Here is an 18,848-nt window from a genome sequence, read left to right as displayed (position 1 = left end):
TCTCTCAATTTTCTCCATTTTTCTGCTTCTGATTGCTTCTTTTACAACTCTCATTTCTTTGAATCTCAATTTTTTTCATTCTTTATCCGCAATTATTACCTTGTTACTCTAGCTTAAAACAAAGCTCCATACTTTCTCTGGATAAATTGTGGCTTAACCTCAACAAATGGTATCAAGAGCCTAAGTCTTTAAGGACCTTGGTTGTGTTTTGTTTGTGAGTTGTGTTTGAGAGAAAAGAAGCAGAAGCTATTTTTTGTTGGTTTGTTTGTTTGCTGCAAGATGAGTTTTACACCACCACCACCACCACCACCTGTGTTTGTTGGAGAAAACTACCACATCTGGGTAGTAAAGATGAAGACATATCTCCAAGCACACAATTTGTGAAATGTTGTAGAAAATGATGTTGAACCACTTCCATTGAGGGCCAATCCCACCATTGCACAGATAAGGCAACATAGTGAAGATTGTGCCAAGAAGCACAACGTTATGGCTTGCCTACAAAATTGAGTATTTGATGTGATTTTCACTTAGATAATGGCTTGTGACTCACCAAAGCAAGCATGGTAGAAGCTAAAGGAAGAGTTTATGGGGTCAAGCAAGACAAGGCAGCAATAACTTATCAATCTTAGGAGAGATTTTAAGAACTTGAAGATGAGAGAGTCAGAGACCATTAAGCAGTACTCTGATAGGATAATGGCCATAGTCAATAACATTAAGCTCCTTGGTGATAATTTCAGTGAGAGCAGAGTTGTTGAAAAGGTCATTACAACTCTCCTTGAGAAATTTGAGTTAAAGATTTCTTTATTGGAAGACTTGAGGGATTTATCAGCCATCTCATTGTCTGAGCTGGTAAATTCCCTATATGCACTTGAGCAAAGGAGGGCCAATAGGTAGGAAGAGCATCCTGAAGGAGCTTTCCAAGCAAAGGTCAAAGAAAGCTCAGGTTCAAGTCAGAAAAGGAAGAAACTTTGGTTTGATAAAAGGGAGAAAACAATGAGAGATGCTGGAAAAAACAAGCTACCACCCTGCCCACATTGCAGAAAGGCAAGTCATCTGGGTGAAGTATGCTGGTACAGGCCAGACGATCAGTGCAGAAGCTACAAATAGTTTGACCATATTGAAAAGGTGTGTAAGAGCAAAGGGAAGGCACAAGCTCAGTAGCAAATGCAAGCTCAGGCTACTGAGGACTTTCAAGCTCAAGAGGAGCATGTCTTCACTGCCTCATGTTTTGCAACGTCAAGCAAAGTCAAAAAGGACTGGCTAGTGGATAGTGGCTGCACACACCATATGGCAGCTGATGAAAAGCTATTTAAGGACCTTGATAGAAGCTTTGCCTCAAAGATTAGGATTGGCAATGGGAACCTGATTGAAGCCAAAAGCAAGAGAAATGTGGTGATCAGTACACATTCAGGTAACAAAATTATTTCTGATGTACTTTATGTGCCTGACATAGACCAAAACCTGCTTAGTATTGGCCAGCTTATTGATAAGGGTTATTTACTTGTTTTTAAGAATAAATCTTGTACTGAGAAGGGTTATTTACTTGTTTTTAAGAATAACTTTTGCATTATTGAAGATCCACTTGGTCAAGAATTAGTTACAGTGGCTATGAATGAAAGATGTTTTGTGTTGAACATGAATCAGTTGGAAAAAAAAGCTTATACTAGTGTTACTGACACAGCTAGTTTATGGCACAAGGAGTTAGGATCCACTGTGGAAGGCCATGATGTAAAGAAATTGAAGATTCATGGTGGAGTGGATAGTATAGCTAAAAAGCTCTCCAAATCGACCACCGATGGGTTAAGTTCCAATTCTGGTTTGTTGAATAAAAGACAAGAGGTGTTTGGAATCAATAAGGTTGTTAAGGTTAAAGCTAAAGGGTTCTTGGTATTTGTTTAGGAAGCTCTTCAAGATACGACTCTTATGATCCTTGGTGTTTGTACTTTGGTGTCATTAATAGTTGGGATAGTAATGGAAGGATGGCCAAAAGGAGTTTATGATGGATTTGGGATTGTCGCAAGTATCTTATTGGTCGTGATTGTCACAGCGACTTGTGATTATCACCAATAATTACAGTTTAAGGATTTGGACAAGGAGAAAAAGAAAATCACCATTTAGGTAACAAGAAATGCTTGTAGGCAGAAAATGTCTATATATGATTTGTTTCCTAGTGATATTGTACATCTCAATATTGGTGACAAGTCCCTGCTGACGGTCTTTTCGTTTCAGGGTTTTCTGTGCTAATTGATAAGTCGAGTTTAACAAGGAAGAGTGAGCCGGTCATGGTGAATGCTGAAAATCTTTTTATGCAATCTGGTACTAAGCTTCAAAATGGATCATGTAAGATGATCGTTACTTCTGCTGAGATGAGAAAACAATGGGGTAAATTAATGGCAACATTTAGTGAAGGAAGAAATGATGAGACCCCATTGCAGGTGAAATTGAATGGAGTAGCAACCATTATTGGGAAGGTAGGCCTTTTTTTCACTGTAGTGAAGTTTGCTGTAATGGTACAAGGACTGTTTACGAGTAAACTTTGAGAAGAAAGGTTTGAGTATTTGAAGAATGAAATTGGACTCTACTGTCTAGTAGCCAAGGAGGAGTGTTAAAAGATGGCAACAGACAGTGGCATGTATGTTATCCGAATGAAATACAGCAACATACAAATGTATGTGATGTTATCCGGATGAAGTACTTTTGTGTAACATGTGACCTTTATATGATTTGACATAAACTTTTTGACTGGATAAAGTTGGTCAACTACTTACTAGTTTTAGACAGGTCCTAGGTTATTATTAGATTGTATTTAATGTTTGTTCACTTTCACAAGTTATTTTTGTTGTTTCACAAATGTAATAGTTCTATATATGTACATCATATATTGATGAATTAAGTAATGAGAATACAAAAGTTGTTCTCTCAATTTTCTCCATTTTTCTGCTTCTGATTGCTTCTCTTGCAACTCTCATCTCTTTGAATCTCAATTTTTTTCATTCTTTATTTGAAATTATTGCCTTGTTACTCTAGCTTAAAACAGAGCTTCATACTTTCTCCGAATAAATTGTGGCTTAACCCCAACATCACTTCTTTGAAACAAATCTTGCAATCTTGCTTATAAGCTCTTATGTTTGAAGAAAATATTTGTAAAAAATACAGTGATCGTGTCGTGGAAATTTGATAATGTGTGGGAGTGAAGTGCATTAACATTTCAAACATATATAAGAAATATAATTTCCCTCGGTATCACACGCATCACAAATGAATGAACCTTGTCTAAAAAGCAAGGAAAATGGATGTTGATGGCTTCTTTTTCAATAATGGACCTCAACAAAGCGCATTCAAAGTTGATGTTAAAATGGCAAAGAGAACAACAATAAAAGTGTCCAGAATGCTCCTTTTGGCATAGGTTGCAAAAGCGGTCACTATCACTATAATTAAGAAACAGAGGGTGTATGTGATGGGAAGGGTGATCAATTTTAGTGGGTAACTCATCAAGGCATTTCTTGTGAGCAATGAATGATGGATAGTCAGAATAAAAATATATAGCATATGTCAATGGTTCATGACACTAGAGGCAATTGAAGTTTTTGAGTACATCTATGGCCATGTGACTTTCTATGAAGGTCAATGGATGTTTGCGGATGTCATATTTGGATGGTTGGTTAAACTTATACGAAGAAGATAAATGAGCACATTTGATGTCAAGGAAAAAATAACAAGAATAACATTCATAAAAAAACATGTTACGTTTTTCCTTGCATAATGCACAACCATATACCAGGTTATCATAAGGAAATGGCCTTTGTCGAAGAAAAAAACCTTTGTCTGAGTGCTCGGGATGGAGAGGGTGATTTGGAATTTGAAGGGTGCCTCTGCACATTACTTGTGAAGGTGATAATTGCAATAAATACAAGTGAAGCATGGAGCTGAAAGCAGTTCCCCACATCCATCGCAGTAAGCTTTGAGACATATGCTTTGCTCTACCACTAACACCAAAGGATGTTCCTCATGAAAAGGATGCTGAATTTGTTGCACCGACTTGTGGTGTCTCTCATTCTCATTCTCCATCTCTATGGATTAGTGTGTTTGTGAGAATGAAGGAAATAAAAGGAATGAATAAAGGAGATGAATAAAAGAAGGGATAATTTTGAAGTAGAGGAATGATGGAGAAATGTTAGTTTAAGGAGTTGTGGTTTAACACTAATATTTCTCAAATTGGTAGTGTGAGATTAGATTCTTTTTCTTTTTCTCAAGTATCCAAAGATTATGACTTTTAAAAGTAAAAAAAAAATTAAAGTATTGTGGTTTGCTTAATGGTAAGCACAAAGAATTTTCGTTTTGGTAATTAAAAGGGAAGACTACAAAACTTAAATAGATTTTATGCCTACCAGTGATAGGTTTTTTTTTAATAAATTTAATAAATTTAATAAATTTAATATTTTATTTCATTTATAATATTTTTAATTTGTATATATTTGTATTATATTTATTATTTTTATATAAAAGATCATATTTTGCTTCATAGCACAATCTTGGTATGCCATGTGGCAAAAACAACTCTTAAAAATAGTTATTGAATAACTCAATCCACTGCAAAAAAAAAAAAGTATAAGGGCTTAATTATTTTTTGAAAAAATTCAAGAGCTTTTAAAGATCTTTTAGCCTTAATTTTTACATCATAGTTAAAAAAAATTTAATACATATCAAACGTATCATACACTCAAAAAATTTCTGAAAAGAAAAGACAAATAAATACAAAGTAAAGTTGATATGTTATAAAAAAATCAAACAAAGTAAAGCATTTCTACAAGAATAATATTTTGCTTTCTTTATTAAAGTAAAAAATTGTTCTTTTCTTTTACTTGCAAAATAGGTAACTACTTTGGTTCTTTACGAATTTAACATTACTTAATCATGCTATAAATATATGGACAATAGTGGAAAACCATAAGAAACTATTATGCTCGCATGTTTTACCCATCAATTGAGGTAAATGAGATGCTTTGCTTTTGCGAATTAAAAGGGAGGAGTACAAACAATTTTATTTTTTGCTAATTAAAAATAAAAAAAATTAAAGTATTGTGCTTTGATTATTTGTAATTATTTGTAAGCACAAAGAATGTTACTTTTTGGTAATTAAAAGGAAGCACGCCTTATTCTTCATAACTTAAATACATTTTTCAAAACTTAAATGAAAAATGCTCCTTTTTGTTTCTTTTAATTTGTTAGAAAAATATATTATTTGCTTAATGTTATAAAATGTATTATTTTAATGAAATTATTAGTATATGATTTTATTTTATTGTATTATATTTTATAATTTTTTAAAGAACCTGATTTATTGTTTAGCCATATATATTGCTTTAGAGCTTACTAAAATAAATAATTTTTTAGTATAAAATTATAATTAGTAGTTTAAGTATATCATACCAATTAGACTTGTCCATGGGTTGGGTCACTCGGCCCGATCTGAAGGCTTGCCCGAAATGTGAGAAGATTTGGGCAAATATATAGGCCCTAAAAATAAGTTTGGACTTAAGAATAAGGCTCGTTAAAAAAAAGGGCAGGGCTTCTGGCAAAGTTTTTCAGTCCGAACCACTACAATGTATCAAATAAGAACATGTACTAAAGAATTAGACCCTTCTTTAGTATAGATTCTCTATTCTCAATTCCTTTTTAATATGGAATACGTAAAATAGCATAAAGGGGATGAAAATCTCCTTACGTATCTATCATACATGAATAGGAGAAACATCTCCGAATCAAACCCATTCCCCTGTCTTCCTTTACTTAACCTTAACTCAGGTGAAAAGGGGCCAGAACCCTTGTTTTGTTATTTTAGTTAGGTTTAAGTCTGACGAGAATAATATTCTACGACAAGCAATTCATTTATTTTCAAACCAACCCATTTCCTATCTATTATTTGATTGACTAATCCTTTATATTGTAATGTGTGAAAGGTCAAATGTTTTGGTAATTCCTCATTGGTGGATGAATCAAGATAATTTTGAATCAGGGTTCTAGATTTTATTACCTAAATTTTTTTACTGTATTCCCTCCCAGACCCAATCCCTCATTCGGTCATTCCCTTTCCCCTTTTCCTTCCCAATCCCTAATTTCCTTTCCTATCAGTTCTTATTTCTTAAAAAAGAAAATCCCTAGTGCTAAGTGTCGCTCATCACCTCCACAGCTACACTAGTGACCTCTAGCACCACTACTCGTACGTTCGTCTGCACATGAATATAATTGTACATGCATTAATTTATTGAATGATCATTGCATAATGCATAATATGCTATTATGCTATGAATGAAATACTTTATTGTTTGAATAGTTATATATAATGATTTAAGATTAGTTTCATACTGAATCGTTGTAAGTTCATTCCCCCTTTCTTTTCCTCTCAGATAGCACAAAAAACTAGGATTCGAAATGGTAGTGGAGGAATCTCAAATTAGCAGCTTATTTTGCTTTTATTTAAAAGTTTCAGTAGAGTTTTCCTTAATCGTTTATTTTTATGTTTGTAATTATTAATTATTTCTTTCTTTTATATTGTAGGTTTGAGATTGTTTAGCTTATTTATTAATTTAAAGCATGATAGTTAGTTAAAACTCTATTATTTCTTCCCGTATATTTTTCAAACTATATGTTCTCCTTTTATCTCTCTTTATTTTTTTGGTGTCAAGATTCCATTATGGTTATCAGTTAATTGTGTATGATATTTGAATCTCGCAGGCTTCACCAGCTAGCTCTAGGCTGGCCCTTGAAGCATCAGCAACAACACCATCAAGGGTTAGATTTTTTCTTTCTCCTTTTAACTCCAAAAGTCATTGTCCATTTCTATTATTATATATAGTTTTTTTGGTTGTTTTATTTTTCTAGAAAATATGTTTGTTAGTTAATGGCTTAAATATTAAAAAAAATGGTCCAATTAAGATCAATAAAAATAATTTTTTTAAAAAAAAAGTTATTAAATTTATGTTTTAGTCATTCAATGACAAAAAGTAATAAAATAATCATTAAATTATTTTTAAGTTTTCATTCACTTAGTTATCATGGTTTATTTGTTCGCACCACGAAAACTTTCCTTACCCTTCTCTTTCATTGTTCAATTTTTTTCATGAAACAATTCTAAATGTCACGAATCAATTATTAAAAATCCAAACAACATAAAATAGAGTTACTTTTAAAATAAGATCTGTTCTATTTTGGTCACTCTAAATTTTTTTTTTGATTTTAATCACTCTAATTAAAATAATTATGTGAAATAATTATTGCCGCTAAATTTTCCATTTTTTCCAATAATTTGTTGACATGAGATTTTATTTAAAATTTTTCAAAACTCTACTACAGTTAAAATTGGAAATTATATTTCCTCCATCATCGTCATCATCAACACATGTGGACAAGCGACTTTTGCCAAAAACATTGAGAAAAGCAGCCTGGATAATATATAGCATATAAATGGGCCATTTCACTTATTTTCTATTTCTACTATTATATATAATTTATGCATTTGTTCTATTATTCTTAAAACAATTGTTGGCAGTTAATACATAAAATTTTTAAAAAATTAAATAGTCAAATTAAGATTAAACTTTTGATCGTCCAATAAATGTTGAAAGAGTAAATGATAATTAAATAAAATAATACTTAAAAATATAAAAAATTTAAAATTTAATAACTTTTATTTGAGCATTTTATAAAAAAATATTCTTATATGAAAATTTTGATAGATTTAATCCATTTGACTATTACAAAAAATTCTAAAATATATTTTAATTTATAAATAAATCTAAATAAAAAATATTAAGTTTATTATTAAAAATTTTAATTCAAGTGAGGGCGAGATAGATGTCATAATACAAAGAATAGATGCCATCAAAGTTTGCAAAATTGGACCAATGATCCAATCGATCAAACCACCAACTCTTTGGATCAGATAAAATCTCTGGTGCTTTCTATTTAAGCAAAACACATTTACAGCCATGAAGACAATTAGAAATAAAATCATGAAATGAGAACAATTAATTGCATTGATGATTTTTAAAAAAATAATAGCTCTTTAATCATCCAAAGTACTTACCATAAAGCTTCAAACTTAGAAATTCAGACATTTGCAATGAATAATATAGTTGCATGTAGACTTTTCGCACTTGAGAATTTCTTCTTGGCAAAGCTTACCACAATGAGAGCATTCAAGGTAACCCTCGGCCTTCCTAAAAAAATTAAGATCACGTAGGTGATAGCTATAAGGTCATGGGCTCCCATCCTTAAGAAATGGAAATTGTCCAAGAAAACATTTGGGATGAGCAGAAGCACCACAGATTGAACATGAATAATACCAAAGACTTGGTTCTCTTTTTTGTTCACAAATATCACAATAACTTTGCTCTTTATCATCATCATAAGTAAGCTTTAGCATGTGTTCATCAATTTTGTGAATAGCTAAATATGGTAATCTTAAGTATAGCGACGTAAAAAATTTAGCTTGGTCGCTAATTGAGGCGATTTATTGGAAATCTGAAAACCGACTTTCTATTTGATTAAAAAAGGGAGTCGCCACCGATCTTTTTTTTAGGTGTGATCGGACACCTAATAAATCACCTTTTTGATAAGAAAATTTATTCTTGAACAAAAATAAAGGCCAAATTTGGGTCTACGTGAAAAAACAGAGAAAATGGGGTTCGGGAGTCGGTTACGCGCGAGGAAGGTATTAGCACCCTCGCGACGCCCAAAATTGGTATCTTTTAAAATGTGTGGTCTTGATTTTCAAAAATACGAGTTCAATGTAAGGTTTAGCCGTGATCCAGTTGAAACACAAGAATTTTCAATGTTTTTGATTTTTGAGAAGGACATACCGTTTTAACCCGAGTTGATTGATATTCACCCAACATAGCGATGAAATCGACGACTTAATGTTAAATCGGTATGTTGCCTTGTTTATTGAAATAAATTAGAAAAAGATTTTCGTTTTAGATGTAAAGCAAATGGATATGAAATAAAAATAAAAGACAGAAATACATAGAAGCAAATAATGAATATGACAATAACATTAACAAGCACTAATTATGCATGCAAGATTAAATGTAATTATAGTATCAAATACGAGAACACAATGAATATACATATGTAAAAAATGACATTTAGAGTAAGTTACATAAAACACATATATATAGATAGTGATAATGCTAGAGATATACTATATATAGTATTTGAAATAATACTTAAGATAGTAAAAACATAATTTGTAATGTTAAAATATATATACATAATATATACATATACTTATATAAAATAAATATTGAAAAATGTATGCACATAAGAAATATACACCAATATATATACTAATATAATAACACGAAAAAGAAATAAATAATACAAAATATTGAAAATGAAATAATGGAAACTACTATATATACATATACACGTATATGATGAAATATATAATAGTATTAATAACAATAATAAAGATTATATAAAAATACATACATGAAATAGCATGAGGAATATATACAATTAATTAAAACATACATATGCATATTACAATACATGCACAACAATATAAAAAAATAAAAATACACCGTTAAAAGATACATATATACATACATTCGATAAAGATATATAGATAAACGCATGCTAATATTAATAACGGCAAAAGAGCAGTGAAGATATATGTATATGAAATGGGATAAAACATATAACTAATAATATTAACAATATATATATATAAACTATGTATAAGAGCGTATACAGTATAATGTTAAAATATTTACATAATATATACATACATAATAATATTATTGAAAACATCTATTAATAATAAACATATACCTATATGTATTAAAGATATATACATAAATAATAAAACATATACTAATCTTCATAATGATAAGGATAAAATATATACGTGAGATAGTACAAAAAATATATTTATATTATGGTATTTAAAAGCATATACATGAAATAGTAAAAGAAATATATAAAAAATAACATAACGATATATGTATGAAATAACATAAAACATACGAATAGCATGATATTTATACATAATATAATTATTTTTTTAAAAATAATATAATGAAGTATACAAAAATAATACCATATACACAAAAATATATATATACGTATAGTGAAATATATGTACTAATATTAGTAATAAATATAATTGGAATAAAAATAAATATAATAATATATACTCAATATGGTATTAAAAAAAATACGTATATATATAATAGTATTTCAAAGTATGTACATGAGACAATACAAAACATATATGGAATAATATAAGAAATATACAACTAATAACACTAAAAATCTATACATAATATAAATATAATATATACAATATATACATATGATAAAAAAAACTATTAATACGTACATGTCTGTCTATATAGACATATTAAGTGAAAATGTATAATGCTAATAATATTAATAATAAATATAATAATAGATATATATGCATAAAATAGTAAGAAACGAAATATAAATATATATAGCTAAATATAATACAATAATAATAATATATAAAAATAATAGTGATAACAATACTATATATACCATGATTAATATTTAAAACGGAATTAAATAGCAAAAATAATATGAAATTTAGGGTAAACATGAAAAAAGGACTGAAATTGGATTAAAATCAAATCTTTGGGGCGAATTTTAAAAGAAAGTAAATAGGAAGGGATTTATTAGAACGCGCAAAACACTGTGGGGGATCAAAAGCGCAATATTTCGAATTTTGCAAAACGCTGCGCAGTAAGAGGGGTTAATTTGCAAATTGCACTAAATTTCAGGGCCAATTTATAAATAAAAGATAACTCGATTACAAAACACGGAAATGCGGAAGGATCGAATGTGCAAATAACCCCTCCCTTAAAAAAGCACGCGAATCCTAGCTGGAGTGGGTCGGGTCGACCCGACCCGGGGCCAAAACGATGTCGTTTTTCGTTTAACGGGGGGACCAAAACGTTGGTCCCCTATAAAAGATAAAAAATTTTGGAAAAAAAATTCATTTGGAAGGGGAGGAAGAAAAAAAAAGAGAGAAAAAGGGAGAGGAAGATAGAGGCGGGAGAGGGGAAGGAAATTCGGCCAGGGGGGCACCGACTGACCTCCGGACTGTCGCCGGCGCCGGCACCGACGCCGACCACCGTGTATTTTTAATTTTTTTTGCTTAATAGTATAATGTATATATATGTGTGTGTGTGTGTGTGTGTGTTAGAATATGGGAAAAAAAAAGCAAAAAGAGGAAAAAAAATAGATCCGTAAAAGGAAGAAGATAGATTTTTTTATTACCTTTCTTGATGTGGATCTTGATTTAATCGATTTATAGTATTGATCTGTTGTTGTTCTTTTGCTAAAAACTAATGCATGTATTATGTTTTTTGCTTGAACTGCCGAATGCTTTTTTTTTTATTTTGAAATCCCCCACCTCTTACAATCTTTCATTCGGGTTTTTATAACCTTTCTACATTTATTTTCTTATTGTTTCTGTCTTATCTCTCTACTGTGTGCAGGGAATGGGCACGGACGGTGGGGTGCAGAGGGTGGTTGGTCGACAGTCAGGGCAAGTGGGGAGGCTAATTCGGCCGAATTTAGGGGCTAGGGTTTTGGGTAGTTGGGGTTATTGGGTTAGTGTGTAAATTTAGGTCTATTGGGTAGGTTTGGGTAGTGGGTCTATTTTGTATTGGGTTTGGTTGTTGGGCTCCGGGTTTTGATGGGTTTAGGGATTGGGTTTAATGGGCTAATGTTGTAAACGGGCTTGTAAAATGTAAATGGGCCATGGGGTTAAATGTAAATGGGCCCAAAATTGGCCTATAACATTAAGCATCCAAAATCCAAAGCAAATTTGCACTTTCCACATCTGAATGCACCATAGTCGTTATCAGCGCCACAACTATTACATTTCTCTTTGCATTTGAAATCATAAAAGAGAAAGTGTTGGTGTCCTTCATATTCAATGATATCAGCAACTTTAGCATACCTTATGCACATCTTCCAAGCTCCTCCAATATTGTAGAAGAAACCACTACAATATCGCATGCAAAACTCACATTTCTTGAAGCCTTCGAAATTGAGGGTGGCTTTCCATTGATGAAACCAATGAGTCTTGATTTTTGGCAATTCAGTACAAGTTTTGTGAAGAAAAAAGGGGCATTCTGAACAATAATAAAAGAGAGTTGAGATAGATAGCATGCACCCATCACATTTTCTATCAATTTCCTCCTCCATCTTGTCTGCTAACACCAAGCAATGTTGACGATGGAAATGTTCAATCTATATAGCTTCCCCAGCTTCATTCACCTCAATAACACGAATGATGGAAGGCTATAGATTTTTCATAAAGCTCCTCACATTGCTTTTCTTCCTCAATTACCTCGTACAAATATCCATCCTCTAAGACACAATTCACATGGACAACGTAATTGCAACTGAGCTTCCCACAAGAGTAACTCCCACGCTTTAGTTTCACTTCTTTGAAACAAATCTTGCAATATTGCTTTGTAAGCACTTGTGTTTCAAGAAAATATTTGTTAAAAATGCAGTGATCATGTCGAGAAAATTTGATAATGCGTGGGAGTGAAGTGCATTTCTTATGGACTACAATGCAACATTTCAAACATATATAAGAAATATAATTTCCCTCGATGTCACATACATCACAAATGAATGAACCTTGTCTCCAAAGCAAGGAGAATGGGTGTTGATGGCTTCTTTTATCTTTAACAATGGACTTCAACAAAGTGCATTCAAGGTTGATGTTAAAATGGCATAGAGAACAGCCATAAAAAGGTCCGGAATGTTTCTTTTGGCATAGCTTGCAAAAACTATCATCATTACTATAATTAAGAAACAGAGGGTGTATGTGATGGGAAGGGTGATTAATTTTAGTTGGTAACTCATCAAGGCATTTCTTGTGAATGATGAATTATGAACAGTAAGAACAAAAATATATAGCATTTTTCAATGGTTCATGACACAAAGGCAATTCATGTTTTTGAGTATATCTATGGCCATGGGAGTTTCTATGAAGGTTAATAGATGTTGGTGGATGTCTTGTTTAGATAGTTGGTTAAACTTATACAAAGAAGATAAATGAGCACATTTGATGTCAAAGGAAAAAAAATGACATTCATAAAAAAATATTGTCGAAACCTTTTTGGAAATCAACTTTTTATTTTAAAACGAAAATAGAGTCTCCACCAATCCTTTCTATTAGGTGTGATCGGATCACCTCGTAATTTGATCATTTTAATAAAAGTTTTAGATTCACTAAAACAATGATTTATAGTTTACAAAACCTACGAAATGGGTTTGAGATTCGATTACGTACGAGAAAGGACTAGCACTTTCAGAACGCCCAAAATTGGTACCTAGTTGATTAATTGATGTCTTAGTGTCGAGAATTGAAAGTTTGAAGAGAATTTAAAACACGATCCCACCTTGCATAATGATATTTTTAATTACAATTACTTTTATTAATTAAAACATATGTAAAAGGTCTCCTTATCTCGAGGTAACCAAAATGAAAAGATCATGTCTTGTAAGTTAGGACACGACATCTCGAATCCTCGAAAATAAGCTTGCTCATTATTTAGGTACTATTTAAATCTCACGCGTTTTAGTTTTAGAAAGGATGTTCAGTTATCTAGATTCAAAGAAAAAGTCGAACCCCGTAAGTTAGGGCGCAACTTTTCGAATCTTTAAATACAGAACATTGCCTTGATTTTAAAATTTTCCCTTTTTTATGCATCGAATAAAAAACGAATGTAACATTTAAAGTAATGTGTATTTAACTTATTCGAGCATAGTATAAAAATGGATAAATATATTTAAACACGGTTTGTGGCATGGTTGTCGAAAAATAAAATAAAATGGAAGTATAATAGAATGCTTAGCAAAAATGAAGTTGCTATACAAGTTCAAATAATATTATAAATAAAATATAAGAAATGAAATAATAGTAGCGATAGCAATAAGAATGTATCATGAATAATATAACTATAATAATAATAATGATAACTTTGACTGGTAGCAATAAGGATAACAATAATAATCTTAATACCATGCTAGACATTAAAATAAATAAAATAACTCAAAATAAAAAATAAAAATGAAATATGCATAAGGTAAATATAAATAATGTGAGAGTAATAAAAGAAATAATAAAATAACAAGAATGAAATAAAAATAAAATAATAACGACAATAATAATGAATGGGCAAAAAATACACAAATAAAAGGAAATGTTAACAATATAATTTTTAAATATATAAAAAAGTAAAGAAATAATAAATAAATAGATAAATATAAAAAACAGTTTATAAAAGGTTGAAATTAAATAAATAAAGAACTAAATCGAAATTTAAATGAAATTAAGGGCATAAATTGTAAATAAAAAATAAACTAATAAAGCAAAATAAAGGACCAAAACTGAACACCCGAAAAGGAGCAGAGATCAAATGGGAAATTATTCCCAGACCCCCTAAACGCACTGTTCCAAGATGGACCAAAACGAAAAATCTAAAATCACATGGTATTAATATTTTAAAAAAGAAAGAAAAAAAGAAATAGGACTGGATTGAAATGCCACTAAAAAGCGGAAGGACCAAAAGAATAAATAGACCCTTATATAAAAAATGCGAGGATCCTATGCGGTTCGGGTCGGGTCGTCGGGTAGCGCCAAATCGACCCCGTTTTGGGCGTCTGAGGCCAATCCCAAAACGAAAACGTTTCGGAGGCCTATAAAAGCCAAAAAATTTGGAAAAAAAATCATTCTCTCCTGCGTTCTTAGAAAAAAAAAACTGTCTTTCTCTCTTTTTCTCTCGAACGTGCCTTGAGTCCGATGAACCCCCCACGGCGGCCATCAGTCGTTGGCGACGAGGTCCACCGTTTTTGGTGGCCGAAATCCACAAAGTGACTCCCTATTTGGCCGTTTCGGCTCCCAGAGTCCAAATCCGGGGTTGGTAAATCCCAAAACTCGACGAAAAATAAGAAAATCTGAGAAGTCTCTTTGGTTTCTCCGCCGTCTCATCGAAGGGATCCGTCCATCATCGGGGACGGTGTCATTGTCCACTCGCGGCAATGGAACACGAAATGACTCGATAAGTTTCCGATTTCTTTTTTTTTTATGGTTTTTTTTAAAAAGCAAATAAATAAAATAGAGTAATAAAAGAACCATTTTTTTAAATTTTTTCTATTTTATTTTGCTTCATGTGTTCATTACAAACTGTTTATTCGGCTTTTATAGCCGATTGATTACAAATATTCTTTTTATTTTTATTTTTTTGCTTTTCTGCTTCTGTCTTGATTCTTTCTTCTTTGCAGGTGGTGGTGGACAGTCAACGGCGATGACGAGAGTCGTGTCTTTGGTATTTTGGTGCAACAGTGACAGAGCGACAGACCTCAGGGTGTGGGTGTCTTCGAGCGAGGTGTCTGCTGACGTGGCATGGAGCGGCGGCTCAAAGGGCTAGGGTTTTTTAGTTTTCTGAAAACTTAAGTTATGGACCTTAGGGTTTTGTGTTATTAAGCCAGTAATTTGGGTAATGTATTGGGCCCTATTTTTTGTAAGCGGACTTGGATTTATTTATTTTTTGGTTTTTATATTTTGTTTATATATATTTAGTTTTGGGCCAGACAAAATTGGGCCCTTACAAACATGTTACGTTTTTTCTTGCATAATGCACAACCATATACCAGGTCATCACTAGGATATGACCTTTGTCGAAGAAAAATACCATACCATTAGTGCTTGGGATGGAGAGGGTGATTAGGAAGGTAAAGGGGTGCCTTTGCACATTGCTTGTGAAGGTGATAATTGCAATGAATACAAGTGAAGCATGGAGCTGAAAGCAGTTCCCCACATCCATCGTAGTAAGCTTTGAGACCTTCATTGCTTTGCTCTGCCACTAACACCAAGGGATGTTGCTCATGAAAAGGATAGGTAATCTCCATTGATTAGTATGTTTGTGAGAAATGAAGGAGATGATAGGAATAAATGAAGGAGATGAATGAAAGAAGGGTTAAATATTAAATTGAGGAATTGTAGTTTGAAGAGTTGTGGTTTAACACTATTATTTCTCATCTTCACTCTTCATTTTAAAAAAAATTGTTTTATTTTATTGAGAAACAATATGTTTTTATTTGAAAAAGTATGTTGGACAATGCGTTAATGTAAATTAACTAACGTGTTTTAACTCTAAAAAGAAAATTTGAATAACATTTTAAAATTGATTAAGTAGATTTCATTTCATTTAAAGTTGAAATGATGAAAGTTAAATCTAAATATGAATAAATTATGTTATTTCCTTATTTTTTAAAAAATGGTTTAAGTTGATAAATTTTAAGATTGAAAAGCAATTAAAATAAGTTGAAGACGAAAATTGTTAATGGAGGGATCTAATTAATTTTTTTTTAAAATTTGAGCGATTAAATAAAAAAATTAATATATGGGTGACCAAAATAGAATTAAATGTGTAGTTATATGACTGTTTTTGTAGTTTACCCAAAAATAAAAAAATATATTAATAATTTAAAATTTTTAAAGTTAAATAAAAATGTACGTCTAGAATGAACCTATAGATTCAAATGAATTAGGAGATATGGATGTCTAGATTCATTTTAAATTATTACAAAACTATAAATATTATAAATTATAAAAATATTATTATATATGCAATGTCATGTAAGGAGCCTATTGAGAAGAAAAACAATTAAATTAAAGGGTAAACTATAGAATTAGTCATTCACCTATTTTGGTCACCAAACTATAAAAAAAGTTCAATTTCATCACAAACGTTTTAGATCATTTCTGGTTTGATCACTTTCCGGTTAATGATTAACCGAAGTGATGAGGTGGCCATTCATTAACTTGTATAATTACACATTTAGTCCTCAATACTTACATATTCTATCAAATTTATCTTAACTCTAAATAATTTAAATAAATTTAACGTTCCATATTTACAAATCCTATCAACTTGATCCTCAAACACATATATTTAAATAAAATTTATATAAACACATTTTAATGTGGAAAAAGGCATCTCATCTCTCTCGATTCGATTCCAAACGTTTATCTCTTCTATCTTCGATTCCTACCATCCATTCTTGGGGGATGAAAGTTGAAAAAGTTTGTTCCTTTTAATTTTAAGGAGAAGAGAGATGAGTTGGGGTGAATTAGAGAGAAATTTTAAAGAAATTTGTGTTTGAAACCCACTCCCCAAGTTGTGTTTGAAATCCAGAAAAGATGAACCAAGAGCCAAAAGGAACGTAGCCATCTTCATAAATTTATATGTAAATTTATTATTTTGATAAATTCAAAAATTCAGTAAATTTGTAATTTTGATAAATTTTATTCATGATCGTGTTAACAACATTTTCAATAGAGAAACTAAACTTATCGTATGAAAAAACTTTCTATAAGCCTTTTTCAAATCATAACCTTTTGTATTTTTTTCAATTTGAATAATATGCGCTCATTTCTGATAATAAATTTTATCTTCATCTAATTTTTTTGCAATTTATTTAGAAAAAAGGTGTAAAATTAATGGGTTTTAAAATTTTCTAACTTCGATTTTAGATTTTTTTTTAATTTTTGTAATAATTTTTAATATTTTAGATACATATTTTTTTATAATTTATAATTTAAATAATTGAAATATATTTAATAAAAAAGATTATGACATCACCAATGTCACATGTCCCATATTTAACACTATTATAAAAAAGAACAAAAACTCTTGATAGGATGAAAATTTGGGTATAACTTGAGAGAATGTTTCAAGTTTTTTTGGGGGGTAAATGCATATTTGATTCTTATAATTATAATTTAAATACAAACACATATAATATTATTTACATAAATAATATTATATTTTCTACTTTATCATAATATATAATATTTATTTAATTATATATGTTTGAGGATTAAATTGATAGAATGTGTAAGTATTGATGACTAAATGTGTTGTTATGCCAATTTCGTTAACTATTTAAACAAATGATCTAAAATGTTTGTGTCAAAATTGAAAACTTTTATAGTTTAATGATCAAAACAGAAATACACTAATAATTTAGTGACTAATTTTACAGTTTACCCTAAATTAAAGAAGACTTTGATATGGTAAAGCATTTTATTCTTTTCTTGAAAAACTTGAAATGCTAAAGCATTTTATTGTTTTATGAAAGTATTATTCTTTTCTTTTATTTGCAAACAAGTCTGGTATATGATTCTTTATACTTTGTTAAAACTTCATCCATGAAATTTGGAATAAGCCTTTTATTTGAATTCTTAATTAAATTATAGAATAAATTTTGAAAGTTCCTGTGTTCTTAATGCATTTAGAATTTAGTTTTTTTATTTTTATTTTTAAGAATTTAATTTTTCTATTTTTCGAATTTAAAATTTCAACTTCAATTGTTAACGTCATTAATTTTTTTTTGTTAAATTCGTTTGAGTGACGTTTCAGTTTTTTTTAAGCACTCACATAGTAACCATGTAACAAAAAATCATTGCAATAGACGTGAATTTAATAGATAATTTTAATGGTGTTTACAACTCTTAAAAATTACATCATTTAATCAAAATAAAGCACTTGGACTAATTAATGACTTTGTAAAAGTTGAGCTACCAAATTATATCAAGAAGTTGAAGTATAAAGATTAAATCTTAAATTTGAGCGTAATATATGGATTAAAATTGAAACTTGACCATTGTTATATAATCTATAGAAAAAATACTGCGTCATGCCACTTTGCCTCATTAATAGTCTTCTTCTTTTTTTTTGCCAAGACGTTTATAAATAATTAAAAAAATCAAATTTAACCTTTCAATTACA

Source organism: Gossypium hirsutum, chromosome A06, assembly GCF_007990345.1.
Source record: "Gossypium hirsutum isolate 1008001.06 chromosome A06, Gossypium_hirsutum_v2.1, whole genome shotgun sequence".
Lineage (NCBI taxonomy): Eukaryota > Viridiplantae > Streptophyta > Magnoliopsida > Malvales > Malvaceae > Gossypium > Gossypium hirsutum.
This window is presented reverse-complemented; position numbering follows the sequence as displayed.